The sequence below is a fragment of the Tyto alba genome, unplaced genomic scaffold (genome assembly GCF_018691265.1).
Source record: "Tyto alba isolate M040663 unplaced genomic scaffold, T.alba_DEE_v4.0 Super-Scaffold_38, whole genome shotgun sequence".
Lineage (NCBI taxonomy): Eukaryota > Metazoa > Chordata > Aves > Strigiformes > Tytonidae > Tyto > Tyto alba.
In genome coordinates, this window is record NW_024881313.1 from 29,921,256 (window position 1) to 29,943,066 (window position 21,811).

The window sequence follows — 21,811 nt, forward strand, 5'->3', positions numbered from 1 at the left end:
GAAGGATACTGACATAGAAATAATATATATTTAAAATGCCACTCATCAAATCAGTGCAAAGCAGAATGATTACTGGATTCTATTTAAGTTGCAGTTTTATGACAGGAATAGCCCATTGCATGCAATCATTTAGTATCTTACATTTGAAAAGATCTAAGATCTCTCGTTTCCTGCAAAGCTGGGTAACAGCATCAGGAATTGTAAAATATTATTTGGCTCATAAGTTCTCACAAACTGCAAAGTATTGAATGGTTTGTGGGTTTTGGCAAGTGTTCCAGGTCAGCAATTCTTAAATACTGGTGATTCATGAAGCCTTATCCCATAGATCTGCACGATAAAATATTTTGAGAATGAAACTACTAGAGTGTGTTTTAAAGGAGTAAAAAGGGGAAAAAAAAAAAAAAAAAAAAAGGTAGCCCAAAATAGGATCTTCCAGTACATTTAGTGACTCTTAAGGGTTTGAGTTTCTGACTGCTCAAATCTAGGCTTAACTTCCAGGAATACTGTATTTTTTGCAATTCCTCTCTGTAAGGACTTATCTTCTTAAGCATAACAAATAAATACCTCATTCTTTTTGCTGAACTAGGAAACCTGATTAAAAAAACTCATAAAATAGTATTTTAACAATATATCACTATTATATTGAGAAGTAACTTACACAGTCCCTTCTATATCTGTCTGATCACAGGTCAAGAAAGGACCAACTAGTTAGTCTAACCTTGCTTGGTATTTGTGGACTAAAAATCCTATTGTTCATGCACTGTTCTTTCTCCAGGCTGTTGAGTCTGAGATGTAGAAGAAACAGGAGTATTACCACACAGCATCCATTGTCAACTTGTAATATTTCACTCGTATCTGTGCACACATTCCTCAGCTACCAGCATACCAAAGAAAAACGTTAAATCTCTTTGATCTCAGCAGTATGCCATTAAAAAATGGAAGCATTCAGTGATTAAGGTCTACATCCCCCACACTGAGAAGAGAATTAGAAGTGGTCCAGGCAAGCAGAAAACTCATATTAGTTTATGGAAAAAGTGCACTGGTTTGACTGTTACTCAACCACAATAAAACTTTACAATAAGGAAATAATAATCATAAACCCAACATATATATGAAGATGTCTATCAATATATAACACTTTTATAACATTGGGCTTTTAAAAAATTTAGTCTCAGAGTATTTTTGTCATTTAATAACACAGTTAAGCTGCTTTGGGAAAAAACAAAAAATCCAAAACAAGCAGAACAAACTCTATCCATTAAACTCCTATCAACGAGGCCATCTCCATGTGCTGGTCCTTGACAGGAATCGGTCGTTTTCTCCCTCTCTCACACTCCTTCAGTTACAGAAAGGGAGAAGATGAGCTCTGCAATCATAAACCCTGAGTTAGCAGAAAGAACGACACAGATCAATCTGATCTGTTTGGTTTTCTGCCCAAGCGTTGCATGGGGGTATGCCCTAGGGGAAGACATGAAGACTGTATGTCTAAAGGGGTAAGTATCAGGAACTCTGAGGCCCCTCTAGAACAAAGATATAATGGCGCTCATGATTGAGATCTTATATTTCATTTTCTTGACAAGAACTGTAGTCTGCTGAAAAATAGTCTGTCATTAAAAAAACAAAATTATACTGAGCTCCTTTATAAAATAAAAAAGAATTAGGAATAGCAATTGTTTCACTGTTTTAGACTCTTAAGTAATCGATTTTTTATATAGCAGCTGCATGGTGACCACCTAATGCATGTCATACTTCCTGCGCTGCTTGAGGGATCTTCTGTCCTTCTAAATACCTATGCTCAAAGCTGAGTTTTATTCCTTTTCCTGAGCAGACTCTACCCTAGCCAAATTCCTTCGCTCAGAGTTTCTTCCTCGTAACAGTTCTGTAAAGCTGAAACAACTTACTATGGAAAACACCACCTGTGCTCACAGAAGCACTTGTTTGTCCAAGAATGAACGCCAAGACACACTTCCCTCATATGAACAGTGCTTTGCGTCTGATAAGACCTGACCTCATTTCAGGCACTACCATGTGCTTTATTGCCTCTACTAGCTAGGGATTGGAACAAAACAGCAACCTCAAAAACAGTTCCAAAGGGTACTTGGGTGTCCTTAGGTCTTCCAAGTTAATTGCAGTATAGCCTCTATGAGAATTTCTGGTAGATGCCCTGAAGGCAGGAATATGACTCTTACCTGTAAAGATTAAAAACAGGATACAGAAGACCCTATCTGGATTAATTTCTGACATGCAAAGATAAGCAGCAATGCATGGTACAGATAATTATTTCCAGCTGGTTGTAAGGTGATATAGTTTTGCCATGTCTGTGGTAGAAGGCCAGGTAAGGACTGGGAGCAGTCCTGGAGCCGGATTCTTTCTAGTGGGTTTTTTTTGAAGTGCTGAAAAAACCCACCTTTTCCATTTGCCTCATTACTGTAGTTAAAAACAAATTATGATCTGTCCTAAATAACTAGAGCTGTTTGACAACACTTGTTGTTTGGTCAAACAAATGAACTTTTGGAATCTCTTGGAATTTACTGTGGTTTTATATAACTGAAGATATATTCTATTCCCCAACTTGGTAAACTGAGGCCAAGAAGTCAGAATAGTCCTACCGAGAGAACGGTCTCCTGGCTTTCATAACCAGCATGAAACAGATGGCTCTTTCATGAAACACTCTTCTCCTCAATTCCTCCTAGTTATAACTTCCTTCTGAAGCCACAACTACTCCAGAGTAGCTGCTCTACTAAGAGCTCGAATATTCTGTGGTCGGGTCTGTCATTTTGGACAGGCACCCGGCTCCTCCCAGTGCTGTTGTGACAGCGTTCCAACAGGCGACGCCGCGCCCCATGTCCCCGCCCAGAACCCGAAAGTGCCCCCAGATCTAGAGCTCCCAGAGAGGGCACGCACCGGCAGGGCCCCCCCGCCTGGCCGCCCCTTGGGTGCCCCCCCGGGTCGGCGCCGGCGGGACCGGGCTGCGGGGGGGTGCGGGGGGGGACCCACGGCCGGCGCGAAGGAACTCACGGCCCACGGTGGGCGGGCTGCGGCGAGCCCACCCCCGCGCGCGCGCTCAGGGCGGGTGACGTCAGGCGCGTCACGCGCCGCCGACGCGCGCGTCACGGCGCGCGCGGCGCCCTCTCCCACCAATCCGCAGGCACCGGTGCCGAGCGAGCGCGCCGCTCCGCGCGGCCTCGCCGGCCAATCCCTTCCGCCGGCGGAGGAGGGACTTCCGCCGGGAGCCGGAAGCGGGTCTCTCATGCGAGCGGGTGGTTGAGTCTCGGCTCGGAGACGTTTCGGGCCCCGGAGCCGCCGCCGCCGCCTCCTCCTCCGCGCCCCCCCCCCCCTCCCCGCTGTGCTGCCGCCGCCCGCGCCTCCCTCCCGGCCCCCGCCCCGCTCTCCGCTCTCCTCCTCCCGGCATCCGGCGGCGGCGAGGCCCCGGCGGCGGCGGCGGCGCAGCGAGAGGCCCCGGCGCCAGCGGAAAGCCCGGTAGGAGCGAGAGGCCCCGGCGCCGGCGGAGACTCTCCCCTCTGTGCCCGCCCGCCTTCTTCCCGTCGAGGCCCGGCCCGAGCGCGGCGGCGGCTGCTGGTGACAGGTGAGTGCGAGGGGTCCCCCGGGGCCCGCGGTCCCGCCGGCGGCGCCCGGTTGGGCCGTTCCCCCCGTCCCCCCCCCGTCCCCCCACCCGCCGCCTGGTGCGAGGGGGAACGGTAGCGCTGGAGGGGGAGAGGCACCCCCCCCCCCGCCCTGCTCCGCCACCCGCCGCCCCCCTCGCACCGGGGAGGCGGCCGGAGCCGCCATCTTCCCACCCGAGGCGGTTCCCGGGGGAGAGGCAGGAGGGAGGAGGAGGGATCCCGGCTCGGGGCTGCGATGGTGGTGGTGGGGGAGGCGAGTCGCCGGGCTGGGCCGCTCCCGCCCAGCGCCCGCTGCCCTGGCCCCGAGCGAGCTGTGCCCCCCGCGCCGGTTCGGCGCTGCCGGAGATCCCCGGGGGCCGCGGGTACGAGCGGCTCCGGGGGCCGCGGGGAGGGGGCGGGCGGTGTGAGGAGGTGCCAGAGGCACCGGCTCGGCTGCGCTTTCCGTTTGCTCACCCCGGAGGGGCGGCTGCGGAGCTGCGACCCCCCCTCTCGAGGAGCGTGGCCGGGGCGAGCGGCAGCGCAGGCGGGACCGGCCCCGCGCCGCGGGCGCCAGGCCGGAGCGGGGAAGCGCTGACTTTTCGGGAGAGCTCTGTCCCGAATCGGTGAACTGATTGTGCAGGCGCCAGCGGGCCATCTCTGCTCGCAGGTTACAAAGCAATACTTGCAAAAGCAGCCACCACAAAAAAAGGTGTTTCTCCCCTAAGATTTTGTTGTCGTGGGGCCTTCTCTAGCTGCTTCAGCCAAGTTGTTTTCACTCTCAGTTTCAGTTTGTGTAGATGCTCGAAATTACTATGTACCTTTGTCCACAGTTTAAACACACGTGCACTTGCCAAACAATGTTGTACAAGATTCCTGTGTGGCAGATAAGTGTAATTATTTTTATTCTGCAGGTAAGGGAATTGAGACAAAGTGGTTAAGACTTGCCTGTGGTCACTCAGAGAGAGCTGGTTTCTAAACCACTATTTAAGCTTGAGTCACGGTTGGGGTAAAACCATGGGAATTCTGGCTTCTGATCCTGTGTCTTGTCTCTGGCCTAGTTTTGTTGACCTCCATCTGAGTCCTTAGTAAAATTGGAGTAGGAATCTTAAATACCGCCTAAGGATCTCTATTGAAAGGCTTTAACCTTTCATGTGGTTTATGTTTCATGTCAAGCTTATCAGGTTTTTACGGATTGGATAAATTTTCAAAGGTCAAAACATGTTATGTTCTTTTTTTAAACTTGCTGGGATTTCACAACTCTAGAGCTTTGATTCTGATCTGGTAACTTTTTATCAGTTGAACTTTCACTTGTTTCCTGCTGACTTTGTAAGCATTTCTTCAAGTTAATTCTTGAGATATGAAGCTAATCAGCTTAATCACTCTAGCTATTAGAACAACATTGATATTTTGTAATTTTTTTAATTGCTTTTTTTTTTTTTTTGCGGGAAGTGAAAGGGAGGAAAAAATTAGGGTGAGGCCTGATAAAGTACATACAGAAAACAATATGTATTTTACATATGATGTCTGTAGGAAATTTTATTCTTCTAGGTGTATTGCCATTTATATGTATATACTATTTATGTGGAAGCCGATATTACTCTTAGGTTTAATTTGTCTTACATTTTTTGGGAAAAAAAGATCCTTATTAAAAATGAAATTTAAAGGTTTGCATAAGTGAATTAATAGAAAACATTGGACCTTTTGGATGTTCCTAAACAAGTGATTGTATGTTTTCATGGTATATAATGAGGTCCTTAAGTGCACACAGTGTTCTGGGTTAGGTGGAATTGTTTCCCTTCTAATTCTTTCTGTTTTTTCATGTGTTTACACTCAAGTGCCTTAAGGGAATAAAGGTGTCTCAGTGCAAGTGCCTTGGTTGCTTTTTATGGCTTAGGCTAATGCAAATATACACATCGAAAGGTATGGATGACTGATATGTATGTACATATATAAATATTGTTTAGATATATGGAAAGAACTTAAATCTGCTTCAGTACAGAGCAAGATGAAAGATGAGGAATGGGAGGCAGTTGTTGGGGGTTTTGGGATTTGTGGGTTTTTTGTTTCTTTTTGAGACATGCAGTCACCATGTAGGCAATTTCTGGTGCTGATATTTTACTTGATTAGAGTACAATTCACTACTTGGCTCATCTTACTGAAACACAAAATACAGTCAGGTTTGTCTAATCTATACATTCTGTGGAGATCGGTTGCTGTGTCTCTCATGTCTCATATCTGGCAGTGGCTTTGGCTTTAAATCAGTTGTAAGATAAATTGGCGTGGTAATATAAACTCTTTGTTAAATATTTATTACTTTACCTCACAAAATGCACATGCTAGACACGGAAGAGGCATGTTTCTGGCCATATTGCGTGACAAATCTAAAGTGACAGCTGAAAGGTATCAAGAAAGGAGTTATAAAGAACAAAGTGATTAGGTGTATATGTGTTTCATCAGTTTAGTTTTTCTAAACTAGGTGGCTTTTTGGCCCTTCAGTGCTACTAATGTTTAATTCCATGGTGCCTGTATATATTCATCAGCCATTCACATTCTCATAAATTAACAGGTAAGGTACACAAGTAAGCATGTGGAGCACTTGACTTACCTTTTCTTGTGCCTGTGTTGGAAGGAGCAGGTTTTGTCAAGGGCAGGGGCATTATTGATCTTGAAGAGCATTTGGAGATGCTCTGTGAAAGGAGGTGCAAAGGTGGCTGTAGGGGTACCTAACAAATGTGATGTCAAGAAGGCTATCACTGACACAGAGGAAAAGGCAAAAGAGACCAGATGAAGAAGGCAAAGAAACATATTTTAAAGTCTGGAGAATATTGAGCTTTGGGAGTGTGATTTTTTTTTTTTTTTTTTGTGTGTGTGCATGCACACATGTGAGGAACTGCTACATGATGTAAGAAGTTGTTAAAAATGTGGTTTACATAGTGTTCTGTTCCATTAAGTATTTACTAGCAAAATGACATTTTTAGATAAGTTTGTGTAACTTTCAGAAATAACTGTAGAAAGTAGGATTTGGCTGCATTTATGTAATCAGTGATATTAAACTAACGTGAGTACTGCACATCTTTTGTATTTGCATTCAGAATGGACACACAGGTACGAGTAGGGAAGGATGTTACAAAACAGGACGTTGTAAGGAAGAAAATTAACCCCTCCCCCTGCAGTTTTGAAAGAGGCAACAGTGTGCGGAGAACTGTGTGAAAGATGAGAGTAAAAGCTGCTCATGTAGTAAAGGCCCTGGAAAGGTATTTGAGCAATGTTGTTCCAAAAGCAAGGCGCACACATGCTGAAACTAAAGCAGTCGTTTTAGTCTATAAAACAAGATCTAGACAGGTGGATTTCACAGCGTAAGCTGATCATTAAGTTAGGGGGGAGAAAGTGAAGTAAAACTTAAATTTTGAAGTAATGCTAGTTTTATGTGATACCTCAAAAAAGAGAAAACGTGTGCACACATCCTGTTCCCCTCTGAACTGGTAATATGCTTTATCAAAGGTACCAGTTGAAAATGTTAATATAGTTATAAGCTAATGCTTTGGGGAAGTTCTGTTTTCTTTTCCTATGTATAAACTCCTATGTGGTAAGCACAGGGCAAACTACTGTGTCTTAACAGTCAAACATGAAAATAGAATACCTCTGAAGCACTTTCTCTGAATATAAAACTCGGTGATATTTCACCTTGTCAATAAAAATAATTTGGTGCTGTAAATACTGGATAATTGAAGAAGACCCATTGCCATTCCATCGTTCTGTTTCTTTCTCTTTAAGGATATGTTAGAAACGGGAGACTAGAAGTTCATTCCTGTACCACTCATTCATTTAAATTAATCTAGCCGAGTTCTGGAAAGTAGTGCGAGACAGAAACAAATTCAACTAATTGGTTCATAGCTGGTATTTCTTCAATTTTGATGATGTGCTGGAGCCAAAGATTTATAATTTGTTTTCATTGGTCTTTCACATTTGTATGTTGCCTGTGTGTGTTGCTGCTACATACCCTTCTTAAGGGGGAGTGTCCCCCCCTCTATGAGGAAGCAGGTGCTACAGAGTAATTTCTGCAGACAACAGAGGTGCTTTAGAGTACTTAAATTAGGTGTGACTGTAATACAGCATAATTGTGCGATTAGGATAGCCATGACAGTGTTCGTTCTGTGATGTGTGCTGCTGCAGGTATTTTGTGTCTGGGTATGTGTTTCAGGAACAGCAATTAACTCCAAAATTGGAAGTCTGGCAGGGGTTACTAATACGCGGCTTGCTACTTGGCCTAGAACATTGCAGGGAGTTGGGGAAACGCTGTTTTGACGCCCTGATGAATCACCAATTTCTTTGAGCATTAATCTTTTCTAACGCTCATTTACCGTGGAGGGCTGGGCTATGCATATTCTGGATCCTGTCAGTCCAGCTCCTTAATGGGTAGTTGAATGATGTAATACAAAAGGAATCAGTCGTTCATAAGCTGAATGGATTGCCACCTCTGCACTTCCAGCAGCTCTGTTGTTATTCGCATAAGGCTGGTGGCATGTAAGGAGCTGGTGTCCCCAAGAGTATATCCTACAGTAAGGGTTTGTTCTAGATTGCCTTTGTGGCCATCTAGAGTTCGTGGATGTCTCGAGTTTACTGTACATGTATTTAAGGCAGTAGTAGCTATACAAAACTTTTAATTTTGGGTTGTTGCACATATAGCTGGATAGAAACATAGATGCCTATAGACATCTATCTGGCACGGTAGCTCATGATGAATTAGACCCAGAATGGTTTTATCTGTTAGGGACTCCTTAAAATGCCTAAATCACTTTCACTATTGAAAATAGCAAGCAATAGAGACTTTGGAAATTACACCTTCAGATGCTACCAGTAGTTCACATGGGACTTGTTCAGGAATATACTGAGTTTTGAGTGTAGTTGTAGAACATAGTTATTTTATCTTAAGCTTTTGCTGGGCTTTCTGCATCTCTAAATACTGTATCACTTAATTTTGCTTTTAGATTTCCTGTGTTTTCTTGCACAAGTATCAGAACAGTATTTTCCCTTTGCTAAGATTAATTCTGCATCAACTTCATACTGGCCCGTACCTGCTAGCTTCTAGAAATAAGCCACTGTGATGAATATTAATACTTTATTGATGGTATTTATAAGACAGACTTCTATATGTCTAGGTAATGGATTTACAAACTTGCTTCAAAAAATTGTAGATTTCTGTTACTCTATTAAAGTGTTTCTCCATATTTCTTGGCAGACCTAACATTCTGCAATCTATTTTCAAGTATTTTATTATCAGATGAAGCCAGTGATCTGACAGGGAATCTTCAGAAATAAAATATTAGTTGAATAGTAATTATGTCAAGGAAAAAATACTTAACGGTTTGATAAATCTCCCTTGTCAGAAACTTAATGAAACGCTTGAGAAGCTTTACAGTGTTGTCTGTTGGCAGCTTTATGGTTTTGGTTTTGATCAGTGTTGGTATCCATAAGAATATTTTTACAGGTTGTGATGCTGTCACAGGTTGCCCCACGATGGAGTCTGACTCTGACTGTTGTTCAAACAAGGAACTGATGAATCAACAGGCCAATGTCCAAAGTAGCTTGCTTTTTCATATCCTGGCGCTGAAGGCTTATGCTCAAACATTTTGATGTATCCTTCTGGTTTCTGATTCTTGTTCTAGGCATTGGAAAAATAGAGCAAGAGCAAAGAATGCATTGGGGCATGGTTACTTTCAGTGCTGAGCTACACCTATATGTGCAGAATTTGCAATCTTATCTCAGTTTCATTCCCATTCAGTGTTGTTGCTGCCTGACAGATAGGGACAGAAAATGGTCAACATGTTGCTGTTGAAAAAAGCAAGGCAAACAATTTGGGCAGAATATCATTGCCTGCATTGGCATGTCTCCAAGATCTTGGGTTTGTGTCCCTGTTTCTGTTTAAAGCTTGTTCTCTAATATTTCATAGTAGATGTCTAAAAGATTTGTATTATAAAGAAGGGAGTGGGATCATTTTTTTTATGAGCATGTTGCAGTTTAGTTTATAATTATTTTGTTATGGTTATAATTTTCTGTTTCTTAATTTACGTTGTGTATTTTAACTGCCTGGATTCAAGGAAGCAGCGGAATTTTTAGGAGGATCTGCGCCCAGTTATTTTGACTTGAAATGAAGAATTTTTATCCTTAAATTCAAGTTCAAGTATTGGAACAGTCCATCCTTTAACAGTGAGTCAAAACCTGAATTACCAGTAGTTTTGATTACAGTGATACTCTAAAAAGGTGGGGTGCTTTAACTGTGAACAAATGTGCACCCAGTAAGGTGATAGCCTTTCATACAGTGTTTTAAAAGTAAGCAAGAGTTGCTTCTGATTTTGGTAAAGCTTGTAATGGAGGATGGTGGCTTTTTTCAAAAGAGGAAGTAATACTAAAATGACTGAATTATTTGGGTTGAATTCTATTTTTGGCAAAGAGGTTAATGGAATAATCATTTGCAAAATGTTAGCTTCCTTTTCTTATTACAAAACCTTAAAGCTAAATGATGCTTCTCCTGTAAGTAGTTTAATTCCACTTCAGATTTGGTCCTGAACACATTTAAAAATTTAAACTAACATTTTAGGTAAATTAATACCTTTCAAGTCATCCAAAAAAAACCCAAACCCAAAAGCCTGAGGGGAGTTCATCCTAGACTATTTGTTTTCCAGAACAACTGTTTATTAAAATAGTAAAGGATCATTGTATACATTTGTGTTGGAAGAAAATTTATCATTCTTCCATTTCATTTCACTGTAAGTATCAACATCTTATTTGGTTCCATATGTGCCTCTCACCTGGACTTTATGTAAACCCTTTTCTCTCTCACTTCCCTCAGACACGTTCTGACCAAAGATGTATTGTAGGAACACTGTAGCAACTGTCCCATCAGTCTGCATCAAATCTTTCTCGGAATTCTAGTTCCACACACATTTGAATTTGAGATCCTTGGTGTAAGATTTCTGCTTTCTTGAATTAGGTGTATATTGTGCGGTCCGAGAATGTGATAAGGAACTTAGTAAATCAGTTTTGAAGCTTTGTGTGTGTCTTAAAGAATAATTCAAAGCACTAGAAATAAAATGTCCTAGAAATTCCTAATACAGTTTTTGACCTTCTCTCGCTTAAGCACCACACTGATTGCAGACTTGAAACATGGAATCCAAATAATAGCAATATTCTGTGATAAGCCTATTAAGACCTGTTAAAGAATGTCAGACTTGTAACCTCACCCTTGGAACTGCCCTAAATATTAACCTTATAGCTTCAAGTGATGTTTTTAGTCTTGTCTTTCATCATAAAATACTGCATTCTCTTCTGCCAACATCGGAATTTTTTTTGAAGAAGGTTCTCTCCATAAAATTCTGCCCCGCAGAGCTGAGTTAGTTATTTCCTTTACCTAGAGCCACAGGCAGCATTGTGAGTGTTCATTGGCCATTTTCTGGTTATCAGAGTAGTGAAGTATGCAAAAAAACTTAAAAGATTGTATTGGTAAATTGGGAGGAGGAGCATTCTGTAATTGAAACAAGGAAGTTCATTGTTCCCAGCACTGCTGAACTGACACTTCGTACACTACATTTAACTTGTTCTCTCTAATTAAGTGCTAAAGCTACTGGTACTTTGTCATGTGTTGTATCTTTTTAAGACTTAGTGTTTCTTTGAAGAATTGGGAAAGGCCAAATAGACCATCAATTGCTGCATCTTGGGTCTAAAAATTTAAAGCAGCTAGTAAAATATTGTAGCATTTGCAGTTGTTTTGTGAAATATACATAATTTATAAAATGACAGGTCCATTTACTGTGAGACTGGCATGCTGAGATACTGGCGAGTCCCTTAGCCAGTCAAAGGTTGGTATCTTTAGTAGTTCTCACTCCAAGTCAGGAATCTGTTTCAGTTGTTGAATGAAAACTGCTTCTCATGATGGAAGTGCAGCATTTTCTCTAAACTTCACTGCACTGTGTGAGCTTTTAGCATACTTAATTGTTGCTTCCATCAGCAGTGGAGTAGGAAGATCAATCTCTCTGACTTCCCTTCAGTAGATAGTTTCAAGGAAAGCAAACCCACAAAAAAAACCTTGGTTAAGTGACAACAAGCCAGCTTTGTGGGGAGGGAAGGGAAACAAGGAAAATACATTATTATGCAAGATATTATCCTTGCATAATAATTCCTCATGTGCGCATGAGTTCAGATAAGATATGATAGAATGAGACATACTTAGTATGTGAAGTGCCAAAGTAAACTCACCTGCTGGAAATAAGATGCGTGTCAAAATGAAGAACTGTGTTTTATACGAAAAAATATCTGAGTAGTCTTTCATGTGGCTCTTTCTGATAGCCATATTAATCTCTTCATGTGGTGTTTTGGTTGGCTATGGGAAGGAGTAATATATTAGATATGTGGAAATTTTTGAAGTTTCCCTTATTTTAAATAAACCAGAGTCTGCGAGCTTAAGTTACTACCTAGTGTTCTGAAAACGCAGATTTAAAAATAGTACCAAAATGAAAAATATTTTGTAAAATCCATAGTACAGGTATCAGCTCCTGCCCTATCCACTCAAGGACAAGCTTTAATTTTCTTTCCAATTCAGTTTACTGCTTCCAGTCAATGGTGTCTTGCTCTTCTGCTTTCTGTGTGTACAGAGGTGGTGTGCAATTGCTAACTCATGTGACCTCAGTGCAGACAAGCAACATGGATGATGATTGTTGATGATAAATTAGAAGCTTTGCATTTGATGGTGCTAAACTTCAGAAGCAGATTTTTGTGATGCTTTGCTAATGTTTGCATTAAGTGAGAAAATTAATTTCTACATCAATGATCAGTATTTGACATTAAATATTAGTATTACATTAAAAGTCTGGAATAGTCTCTCAGCTAATTTGTAGGCATAAATATATCTGAAGTTATTGAGAAGCTTTGACTTTCAGAGAAAAAAATCAATTAGCCTATGAAAGATCACACTAAAGCATCTAGAGTTAGTATTTGTGTAGTAGATAAACAATTTAACAGTTGAAATGATGTGTATTAGTAAAAATACCAACCCTTTTATTTATTTGCATTACCTCAGCTTTGACTTGTATTTGCAGATCAGAATTAGGCTAATTGCATTATATTTATTTATTGTAGTGTCCACTGTACTAGACACTGCAAGCACAGACTGTCACCTCATAGCTTAGTCAAGCATGACGGGTAAATGCAGGTGGATGGGTGCATTACAAAAAATTAATGTGAATGGTGGGCTAGATATATAACAGTTAGTATAATATATGATGCCTGTGGTCTGACAGAAACCTCACCAGTTTTTAAAATGCATTAATTTTAAAAAATCTTGTGGAAGGGGGGAGCTTCCATCACATTCTACAGTTTCTGTTAACCTATGTTAGGCATAAACCTAATTTTTTTTTTTTATACTTGAGCATTATTTAGACTGGCTGTTTTTAGAGGATTATATGCAAAGTTAGTATCCCTCAATAGTTAGGTTCATTTAGCGTATGTACCCTCTATTACACAGCTTGGAAGCAGAGGCAGATGTGAAATGCTGTGCAGAATCTGGGCTCTGGATCTTCAGGCTTGTCCTTCTGTAGGTACTTTGAAGCATTGTTGCCCTGTGTCCAGACTTAATTGTTTTTTTGTGTTTGTTTTTGTTTTTGTTTTCTTTGGTTTGTGGTGTTTTTTTTTTTTTGTGGTTTTTTTTTTTTTTTTCAATGCAGAAGAGCAGTGGTTTGCATTGACCTGTTCTTTTCACACTTTGATTCAGTACAGGCATTCTGCTGGCATTTCTCTTGTGAAAGTTCTACAGGTTGGTTACTGTTGTCTTTTCTTTCTCTCTGTGCTTCATGCCCCCCACCCCCTCTCCTTCCCTTACAGTAGAAATTACCTGTGGTGTAGGCAAGAGCAATAGCAGCAGCAGAGTGATGTGGACTTGACATTACATTTCACTCAGAACTGCAGTACTTTGTTTGCAGTACTCTGATGATGGTTTCTTAGAGAGCAGGAAGGAAGAATTAATAGCATCAGTTGTTCAGTTTGGGTCCTCTCTACTACTTTTCTGGTGATCCCAGAAGTAAAGTCTGTGCGAGCAACTGCTGTGTAGGTCTCTGTAGAAAAGGGGATTGTTCAAATTTTTGTCCTTACTGGTGATGTATTCTGTCCTGGAAAAATAGAGAGGCCAGGGCTGGGAGGTAGGAAGGAGGTTAAATGTTCATTAACCTAACTGAGGGCAAGTGATGGAGAGTGAGAAATTCCTCGTCTCATTCCTGAAAAAGATAAAAGATGTTTTTCCTCCAGTGTGACATGTTTTCTGCTTTTTGTAGGCCTTGGTAATGAATGCAGAATTGGTGATCCTATGTTCAACTAGATAAAGCAACTTTACAGGAGAGGATGGGCTTGTGGAGAATTACAGTCAGGGATCGCTTATATTACGGTAGTACACAGCGTTTCATTTCAGAATTGTCATGGTTTGGCTGAGCTGCTCATAACTTTAACTCTGCAGTTGGAGGGGTTGTTCAGATCATGGGCAAATAGGAGAACGAAGGGTTTGTTTTAATTTACAGTTTGGTGCTTTTTGAAATAATAATCTGATAAAAGAATATCTTATCTGACATGATAGTTATAATAGAAATTAAATATGCATCTTCATGGATAACCTGCAGGGTGTATGCTGTTAGTCCACTTACAGGGAGGAAAACAAACTTGTGGCTTTGTGATGGATGTGCGACATGAAGCAACCCTTGTTAATTAATGAGTTGGGTTTCTTAATGTTATGTGCTTCAGCCTGCAGTCAGGAGAGTGCTGCTTCAGATTTGAAAACTGAAAACAAGCCATACGCTAACTGAAAACTGCTCGTGATGCAATCACACTTGTGTTCAAGGCACATGATACTCCCGTAAAGCACAATTTTTTTTTCCCAGTGGGTTATTCCTGTCTTCATAGGCACTCCTAGTTTTCTTAAATGGTAAGACTTTTTTAGATTATGTACTATTAAACATCTGGCACATTGCATTACTGAGGAGGAGATGATCCATAGGCTTATTAGTCTGTTTCTTGAGCGATGTTTGAGTGCATATCAGATAGTACCTGTATGTAAAACTTACCTTCTTGGTGTACAAGAGTACTGTGGAAATTCTGTATGAGAGCTTTCAATATGGTGAAAAGATTTTCTTTTATTTTAAACATATATTTTAAATACAGTGCATAAAAGGCTAGACATAAAGATGATCGTGATTATTTATTGGTAGGGGTCATCCTGTGATCTTCTGTGTACTGTCAAGATCTTTCTTCCTGTTTGAGATCAGGTGAGTGAACAAGGCTGTAACTTGACCCCTTTTCCATTTTTCTTGCTCTTGACTGAAGGAGTTTTTCATATACCTCTGTATAGAGCCCTTATCATTTACCACTATCAGGTTTCTTTTGGTGTTTTATCACCCTTGTTTAGTAACTTATTTCTTGGTATCTCTTGGACAACTAATTACTGTAACGATCTGAATTTCTAGACTTGCAGAGTAATCAGTTCTGGTGTACGGTTCCATCGCGCAGGTTTGTGTGTGAGTTAAAAAGCTCAGTAAACGATGGACTTGCAAATCGCTTGTGAAGCCTAGCACAGAAATGTTTCATAAATCTTTAAATAAGGAAACGCAGCACTCCCTTTAAATAGCAAGGTTTACTGTTTCTGTTGAAATCTCAGCCATTCTTAGAGGAGAGAGTACGTTTGAAGAAATAATTAATAGAATTGCGGAACAGTTTTGGAGGCTATCAACCTTATAAAGAACAAGTTTTTTAAAAAAAACTTATGAAGTAGATACAGCAGCAGTTCTAATCCATTTGAGCTGGTGTTTCCTGTTGCAGAATGTTAAAAACATACAGCATTAAAGTTTAGATTGTCTTCTGACACAGTGCATTTTTTGTTAACACCAGGTTGACTTGTGGGTTTTAAAATGCCTTGCACCTGCCAAGTGTCCAGTTGCAGGTTCGCCCCTGGTGCTTATGTCCATGTTCTTCTTCAAGAATCAAAAATTTGCATTGTTCTGGGTGCTGCCCGGGGAGTGCCCAGACATAAGCAATTTTTCTTGTCGGGAAAACCGAAACAAATCAGATGGTACTTTTCTTGGGTTTTTTGAAATCTAAGTTTCCAGCCACCATGCTGGCACATACACTAGATGCATGTACATTTTGAAACCTTCATCTGGCACACTTTGATAAATGTCTGGGTTACACTAAGCTCCGGAGGTGAAATTTTCAGCTTTTCCCCTAACTGTTCAGCTAACTAGCAGTTAAACAATTTCAGGGCTTTGTGATTATTTTTAAAATAGTAGTGTATTCAATATTTAACTTCTGTAAACACATGCTGTGACTAAATATTTATGTCATGTCAGCTTTTTAATTGCTGTTGTGTAATACAGAGTTTACAACTGACGTAGGCACAATGATGATTGCAGAGATCACCACCAACAGATGTGCTTTTTGAGACTGTTAGATTTTTCTTTTGCAGCTATTTTGCCCAGTGTGGTAATGTAACCACTTCACAGTATATTTTCTTTTAAATAATGCCATCTTTTGAATGATAGATTGCTTGTCACATCTGTTCTATGATGAAACTGATTTCCTGCTTTGAAAAGAAAGATGGAAACCCCTGAGTTCTGTCACAGGCTTTCCATGTCGGAACGATAACAGCTTTGTAGGGTTATTCATCTACAGAATGGTAACACGTGCCCCATGCAGCAGAATGATGGTTCAACTCTTACATTAACAGCTGAAATCTTTCTTTGAAAGTTTTCTGAAACAGCCATCTGATTAAATTTGAAAGCTGTAGTTTGTAACACTAAGACTTAAGGAAACTTGCAGCCTTTCAGGATTAGGATTTGTCAGTTTTTCTTGATGATGCTCTGTAAGTTTAACTATCCCGTATCTGAATCAGCAGCTTTACCTGGGCTGAGAACATGATTAACTCTTGACATATTACATATGCCTCAGCTATTCAAAACACTTGTAAAACTAATAAATAAAGGTAAGCTTTGTTTAAACAGGAGTTAATGTGTTAAATTAATAGCATACTTTTGGAAGAGGCATCTGTTATTTCTCATAGCAACTATGTGATGTATTCAGCAGGTGCTAAAACTCTTTTTCTAGCTGAGGTCTGTGGTAGCTCTGATTACTTCTGCTGTGGTGTCTGATCCTCACAGATATGTAAGGGCATGAAAGATGGTGAGAAAGTATGTTATCTCTGACAGTAGAAGGAGGGTTTCTGGCCTGCAACTGGAAGTTTGTTATGAGGCTTAAGTTAAGCAGCGCACCTCTGTTTTGAAAACATTTTAGGCTTTCTCATGTTACTGGAAGTGTATTTTTGTATTAGCCTTGTGAAAAGGTTATCTTAATCTGTGTTTAAAGTTTCTAAAATGTTTGCTAGGAAGAGTTCTGCACAAAGCCAAACTCAAATCTATTTTTATTTGTGCTTACTGGAAGAGCAATGAAAAGATCTTCTATTCTAGTGAGCTTTTTTGTTTTATGCTGTTGCTGTTTGCAATGTGAAAGTTAGTTGTCAGCACTTGCATTTGTAAATCTCTTTTTAAGGGCTGATTACTCTGGGCTGAAAGTTGGCAGGCAAGATCTCAGCCCTAGAGCATTGTTTGGGGTTTTGCATGTTTTTAAATAACAGATCTGACTAGTTTGATTGAGAGAATGCATGCTGCTACTCATACTCTTGTAACTCCAGACAGCAAAACAGACTGCATAAAAGCACGCTTGGAATATGAATTAGAAAAATTAGAGATGACTACTAATGAAAGCATAAGGATCATGGACTACATTTGAGGGAGGTTGGTGTGGAGTGGTTGATGGAGGAAGTAGTGGCTTTGGCTATAAAACAATTGAGTAGAAGTCTCTTCCAAGCTGTTTGCAAGGTTGTGGTGTACGTGGATACAGTGTGTTTATAAATATCTTCAGAAAGTTGAACATTAACTCTGCCAGTACTATGAGATACCTAAACCTGGACTAAAATGCAGTGTAAAGGTTAGCCTGATGTTGGCACCACAGTAGCACACACGTGTGTGGCTGTTGGATGAGAGCAGTCCTAGCTCTGCTTGGCTTGGCACCCAGACAAGTGTCATCATGTGGTTGTGTGCACTTATCTGTGTAGTCATCCTGTGGACCATTGCTGGTTTGTATCTGGTACGTTCTGAAATGATGGAATTCTTGTAACGAGGTGCATTTGTCAGTGAAGAACCACGTTGTTCTTTAGAAGTCTCATGCTCTTTTAAGACAAGTATTAATCCAAAACAACAAAACCCACAACTCTTTATTTGTGAAGGTCATTGTGGATGTTGCAGAGGGAAACCAGTTGACTGAAATATGTGCTCCCTGTGTCACTCAGCCAGGTGGTCTCAGTCCTTCCTGAGAATATTCTTGTAACTCTTCACGTTAACCACTGCTGACCAGGTGCCCTCAGGAACAGATCTGTACAAGTAAAGAGTTACTGCCCCATCATCTTCCCCTTTCTGTGGCAGTTACTAATTTAGCAGACTGAGCAGTGTGTTACCGTTTTGAGGACAGTAAGGTCTTCATGGTTGAATGTTGTGCAGTTTCTAAAGAAATATGATTTTACTTGTGTTTTTAACTTTGGGGAGTATCTTGCCTTCTTACAAACCAAGTTCAAACTGCTTTTGATAAACTTCAGTAAAATCCATGCAATTTGTCTTGGATTAGGTAGTTCTGGAAATAAGTATTTGTATGTCTCGAGTAACTTTGCTCTTGACTTAATATATCTGAAGTCACTGAACTTGACTAATTACTCTGTGATGAACAAATGGCAACCCAGAAGGAAATACAAAGATTTCTGATATATGTTTACAGAATTGGAATCATATTTAATATTACAAAATTATTATAATTGTGTACTTGTAAATCAACTCATAAATGTAGGCTATTCTGTAGACCATGTGACTAGACATATGTGAACAACATGGATTTTTTTGGTGAATCTGCTTGCTATAGAGTAGAAATATTATTTTAAAAGCTTACTTAAGAGATTGCGTGCTTATGAAGATTTTTTCTTGTGTTTTGTTGTTTTAATAATTTGGATGAAAAAAAATGCAGTGTGCCTGTGACAGCTCAATCTCTATCATTAGTATTGCTAGCCCTATCCCAAATGGGTCTGCTGACTTGTACCTTTCACTTAAATGTCATCGTCTTATTGGAGCAGCATGTACTTATGCAAAGATACGGTTTACCAATCATCAATTCAGTGTATCTTTTAAAGTGGTGGGCAAGTGAACTCTTCAGTGGGATGATAATTTTATTGCTGTGTTAAAATGCCACATTTCACTTGCTAATTTGACTAGCATCAGAAGAGGATAGACTGTCTTCCAAGCTATCAGTCCTTCTCTGTAGTTTCTAGTACTACCAGATATCGATTGTGGTTCCTGTAAACAAGCTTGTGTATGAAGATATGTATCAATACTAATTAAAAACATGCTACAACATGTCCTTTGAAGAGCCTCTAATGTTTTGTGATTTATTTTTTTTTTTTATTGTTTCTCTCCCTGAAGTAACACTGCTTTTTCCACAAACACTGTTTTCTCTGACATGATAGTCATGGAGGCCTGCAGTCATACAAGTTTCACGCTTTCGAAGACTAGTAGGTGGCAACTCCATGGTAGAAAAGTTGATGGCAGTAACCTTCCAGAACAGCCCTGCACATCAAGTTGTTTTGAAGTATATCACAACAGATGGGATTTTGCACAAGAGCACTTGACATCCTGGGGACTTGTAGCAGTATGACATACTAAGTGAAGAAAATTGCAAAGGAAACTCCTGCATTTGGGGTCTTTCCATGAGGCTTACCCATTTGCAGAAAAGCAATAGCTGATCATTGTTAAAAGCACAGGGTTTAGAAGACAGGTTGAATCTTTAAACAGATTATAGTAGTATCTCACTTGTTTTGAGAGCCATTTTGATCCTTAATGATAAAAAAACAAATATGTGAGTTTGGCATTGTAGTTATTAAAAATTTGTTCACAAGGTGAGTGGACTTAGTGTGGTGCATATCACAACAAAGTCGTGTAACTAATAAGAATATGATTATTAGTCTGAGTAATACAAGCAAAGTTACCTGGAGCTTCAATCTAGACCTAGCCTGTGATAAGCATTTTGTGTGATCTCATCTGAAGAACTTCTGAAAAGCAGTAGAATGATGTGCTGCTCCGATAACTGGTGGCTTGCCCAAGAAATTTGAAACTGCAATGTGCATATTAGTCAGGTGTTATCTATCAAGCTAATAACTTGTCTGCCCTCAGCTGAAATTAATGATTTAGCTGAATATTTTGTGCTTGATGGCCAGTCAGCAAATGTTTTAAAGGACATATGTGTACTAGAACTTCTGTTTGGTAGACTCGCATGATCTTAGCTGTTTTCCTTCCACAATCCATAGATTTGTAAAGTACTGGTGCTACCGCTATATACCAGAGGATGGAAGATATTGCAGCATGCCTGGGGACAGGCTAATCCTGGAAGAGAATGGCAATGTGTGGGATAAGCACGCGACACAGAAGGATGCAAAGTAGTACATTGGTATTGATATGGGGATCATAATGCTGAGTAGATAGCATCATTGCTGATTGAAACGTATTTGTCTTTCTGGAAAGTAGACTTTAGCTTGTAAATCTGGACTAATGTGCATGCTTAAGGTTAACAGCAGTGGAGATTATATACAGTGAACATGAACTGTGCTCTTTTAAGAAAAATATTAATCCAGAATTCTAAAAGGCTAAAATCAATTTCTTTAAAGAATATTAACAGAACAGAAGCATTCTCCAAGAAGCTTAGGCACCTTCCACAGTGTTACTGTGCATACAGCTTCCCATGAGTGGGTTTGAGCAACACAGAGTATAGCTATTTAGTACTTGGTTTTGAAAAACTGCTTTCATCTCGAGGATGGTTTCTGGTTACTTTAGAAAATACAGGCATCATGAATGAATTCCAGACTTTCTACCATATAGACTTTGTGTATATCTACGTGTGTGCAACACTGTACATGAGGGGCAGTATAATTTTTTTTTAATTTCTTTTTTCCTGTGTGTTTTTTGTCTGTCATTTCTCCCTTAAATAATTTCTATTTCAAGATGAGAGGCAGAGTGTTGGGGGAAAAAACTTCCGGGAATATAACAGTGATACAGTGCGTGTGTTTTTCTAAAACATGTTTTTCATGCTGGCTTTACATCAGTAGCATGAAGTGATAAGCAACTGTTGATTTAAGCTGAATATTTTGTCCTGTTGAGGGTGTCAGTATATTTGTTTCTTCAACTGTGTGCGCAAAATGTCTTATCTTCTGCATAATCCCATAATACAGACACTTGAATCAGTTCATAGGTGAGTGTTATAATTTTACTTGTCAATTTTGGAACGTATTCAATCAATTGTATGAAAGGCTTTTGCTTTTGTCCATTTCAAAATACAGTGTAGAGGACATTCCATGGAAGACCATAGTGGCATAGTCTGAAGGAAACACTTTTTAAGTTCAGTCTTTAAGTCAAGATATTGTAAAAAGATCTTATGCTGCTAGGGATGAAGTCACCTTCCATGTGCTGCAAATCTTCACTTTTTTTTAAGGAGATCATAGAGAATCTTACCCTGAGGTTCATTGTCACCAATTTGTAGGCAATAAATTTCTCTCACACACTGTTATAGGTGGAATACTGGAATTTTTTGGTGAATAAATAACTCAAAAAGCTTATTACCATGTTATCAAAAAAGCATGGTCCTTTCAGAAAAAAAAAAAAAATTACACTGATTTTACATCCCGTATTTACTTTCTGAGACTTCATGCTTTAAATGAGGTTTTGCTATTTTTTAAAGACCAGGTGTTTTTTTAAATAATAGTATTAAAAACCTCAAATTTCAAAGCAAAGTCACTGTCAGACTTTCAACTCTGCTCAGTTTTCTACTTGTCTAATGAAATAAAGTAATATTTTAGGATGATGGAGCAGAACAATTTGTTGAGCATTACTAATCAGGTAGAACTGTTGTAATATAAGTCTTAAAATTTGCAGAGATTCAGTGACTGTCAGAGCAGTTGTAGAAGACAGAGGTTGGTTTGTGATTAAACGTTTCCTAATAAGTTAAGTCTACCAGGTGATACGAAGATGTCATGGTTTGAAAACTGATCTGAATAATTAAGGTGAGAATCAAGTAAAACTTTCCCAGTGGAATTTCCC

General features: G+C 40.0%; 1 protein-coding gene across 2 annotated transcripts in view; it reads left to right on the plus strand.

Annotated features, from left to right (window-relative positions):
* Window positions 1–3,214: 3,214 nt before the first annotated feature.
* Window positions 3,215–21,811, plus strand: part of LARP4B (La ribonucleoprotein 4B) — a 58,088-nt gene continuing 39,491 nt past the window's right edge. For both annotated transcript variants that reach the window (XM_042801904.1, XM_042801905.1), the window contains exon 1: window positions 3,215–3,586. The gene's annotated coding sequence lies outside the window, so the exon portion shown is untranslated. The remainder of the gene's footprint in view (window positions 3,587–21,811) is intronic.